The sequence below is a fragment of the Myodes glareolus genome, chromosome 12 (genome assembly GCF_982192425.1).
Source record: "Myodes glareolus chromosome 12, mMyoGla1.1, whole genome shotgun sequence".
NCBI classification, from domain to species: Eukaryota; Metazoa; Chordata; class Mammalia; order Rodentia; family Cricetidae; genus Myodes; species Myodes glareolus.
The window spans coordinates 13,031,708-13,035,168 of NC_142037.1; positions in this window are offsets into that span (position 1 = coordinate 13,031,708).

A 3,461-nucleotide genomic window follows, 5' to 3' on the forward strand; every position below is an offset into this window, starting at 1 on the left:
CTCTTCCACAGATTTCCTTTCTGCCGTGTGTCGGTCCTGTCGGAGTGACAACTCCTACCATCTGTTAGGGTATTGAAAGGGCTCGTGGGGCAGCAAAATGTTTTGCCAATATTTCCATCACAACTGAGCTAGTGAATTTTTTAATGTTCATTATTAACCACCCAGAGGAGGTATCTGCATAATTTGATGAGTAGTTTGCTCTATTTGGGAAACATTAATCCCGGAGTCAGTATTTGACTTCTGATTTGTTTTATTATTGTAGAAGCAGGAAAACTTTATAAAGCTTTTTATCCAGCATGCCAACTGTTCCTTGGGAAATGGGGGAAGACGATGAGAGATGGGATCCCGCGGGGCTAACTCAGCCAAGGCAAAGATGCTCCTCATCTGGGGCTTTTAGCCGTCTCCGCAGTGATTTAAAAAAGAAAAGAAAAAGAAAGCAAAAGATACACCAATAACCAGTAATTATTGTCAGCTGCTACCTAAAACAAGGATGGTAAGGTGGAGGGGCGGGGCGGGCGGGGGTGTAGTGGCAAACACTCGAAGAAAGAAAATGGTGCCATCTACCGGAGAAGAATTGTTCTTACAGCAGCCTTCCACCTAGGAACCGACGACTTCGCTAGTCTTGGAAGTCTTGTTGTTCAACACTATTTTGCATTTTCCTCCTCCTGGGGAGAATCTGGAGAGGGAAGAAATTGGTGCTTGCTTAGCAAATAATATTCCTGGTCAACAACTCAAGAGTTCAAGTGTTTGAAAGATTATTGATTCCAGAAAGATCAGTTCCATGTTTATAAGTGCTGAAGAGGATTTCTAAGTATTGTTTTTATCACATATCCTTGAGGATATGTTTATGTACTTTTCAGTTCAAAATGCTTCTAGAAGAAATAAAATAAATTGGGCGAGATGGTTCAGTGGGCAAGGACCTGAGCTTGAAGCCCCAGTGAGGAGCTGAGGAGCTTGTCGGAGACAAGGGGACGTCGGAGGCCCGCCGGGAAGCCAGTCTAACCAAGACAGGGAGCTCCGGATTCAGAGAATGGTCCTATCTCTCCAAATAAGGGTGGGGAGCAATAGAAGCCGCAGAGCAGAGAGCAGGGCCAGGGGACAACAACACTTATTCTCAAGAACAAGCGTCAGGTCCTCAAGAGGAAATACCAAAGGTAGATGGCATCTCCATCCAACATGGAAGGTCGTGTGACATAGGATTATTCATTATCTAAATAAGTAAGTAAAATCTACATTGCTTGAATTATGAGATTATTGAATAGATTAAGAAAACATATACATAAACATTCAATATTCATTATATATGTGTCCTAGGAAAATGTATGATATTACCCTAAAGAGTGATTTTTTTCCCCCAATATGGTAGGACCTCTGAGGATTGTCATCTTCTTTCTCTGTCTTTCCTACAATAAATTAAAAAATCAAGGCAAATCGCTGCATGAGCTCATGACTGCTGCCGCATAGTTAGAAGACGTCCTGAAGAAATGCTGGTGATGTTCGAGGAGAGCACTGTCCTGCAGATGGAAGGGGATGTGTTGATTCTAGCATCACTGTGCTGTGAAACTTAGGCCTGCACCTCCCAGGAACTGGTACTGAGCCTCTTTGGCTTCTTCCTTTAGTCTTGTCCTAGCATCAGAACCCAGCCTCCCTGCCTCCACTCTTAGCTTCCCTGGCAGCTCAGACAACATTCACATTTCAGATTCTTCAGGTTGGTAGACAACATAGAAAGACTCCAGGCTTTGAGCATTTTCTGCTCCTCTGGGCTTCTAATTTATCACCCATTCACTAATGTATACAAGAAGCACTTAGAAAATTCAGAGCATCTATGCTGGGCAACGTAGAAGAGGCATTGATCTTTTGGCCCACTAATTGAAAGCCTGAAGTATATTTTTGCTATACATGTATAGATGTGTGTTGTGAGCATGTGCGTGCACACACACGTGCAGACACACACACACACACACACACACACACACACGGTGCATTATCAAGTAGGTTGGATCAAAGCAAGCCTCAGAGTTGAGAAAGCCCAAAAGAGGCAGGCCTTCTGCCAGGAAATGAAGAAAGACACTGTAGCTCTGTTACCTTCCCAGCCTGAGCCAGTATTACTAGGATGAATTAGTTTAGCTGGAATGGGGCAAAATTTTAAACAATGATGACATCCAGAGGGAGGCGGGTGTACAGATATTGTTTGTCTCCATATGGCCTCTGGAGAACTCCATGTCTGCTTGCTGGAAGTTCACGTTTATTTTGGCAGCAGTAGGAAAAACAAGGAGAGAGAAGGTACTCCTCCATGCAGTAGCACATGTCAGTGGCAAGTAGTATCTAAGTTAGGAAGATCCCTTTTGGATTACCTGGTAATACGGGTTTTAAAGTAAAATTTTGCCTTACACCATTAGTGTAAGGCAAACAGTACTGAAGTATAAGATAAGCAAAAATATGTAATGAGTCTTTCTTTGTCCTGCCAGCCAGCTCCGAAATATTGACATGGAGACTTATTATTAATTATGAAAGCTCAGCCTTAGCTTAGGCTTGTCCCACTAGCTCTTATAACTTAAATTAGCCCATTTTTAAAATTAATCTACATTCTACCATGTGAACTTTACCTCTCTCCCATTCTATGTGTCTGATTCATTCCATGTCTTCATGACTTCTCTGCCTCTCTCCTTCCCGGAGTCCTCTTTGTGCGAAGAAGTCCCACCTATACCTCCTGCCTAGCTCTTGGCTGTTTAGCTCTTTATTAAACCAATCAGAAGGTGCCTTGGCAAAGACACATCTTCACAGTGTACAAAAATATCATTCCACATACAAAAAAAAAAGATCTTATTTAAGTGTCATTTGAAGTAGCAAAAAAAAAAAACTATCAAACTTCCACCTCCATGCTCCTGTTTTCAAAAGTAAGTTACATCTGAGGACAGTGCCTCCAAACACAACAGACTGAGGGGCACAAAGAAGAACAGATAGGTAAATAACATATGATAAAAATATAGCTGTGATGATTTGGATGTAATTGGCCCCCTATAATCTCATAGGGAGTGGCACTATTAGAAGGTGTGGCCTTGTTGGAGGAGGCATGTCATTGTGGAAGTGGGCTTTGAGGCTTCCTATGCTCAGGATATCACCCAGCGTCTCAGCCGATTTTCTGTTTCCTGCAAGATGTAGGACTCTCAGCTACTATTACAGCATCACATCTGCCTGCCTACCACCGTGCTCTCTGCCATGGTGATAATGGCCTGAACCTTTGAAACTGTAAGCAAGCCACCCCAATTAAATGTTTTTGTTATAAGAGTTGCAGTGGCCATGGTGTCTCTTCACAGCAATAGAAACCCTAACTAAGACAACAGTCAAAATATTAAGTGTAGAAATGGGTGGTGAATACCATTCAGTTCTTGCAACCTTTCTGGGTTTGGAAATGTTTCTAGAAAGGGATTAAAAAGGGATGAATCAATAGAATACAGATG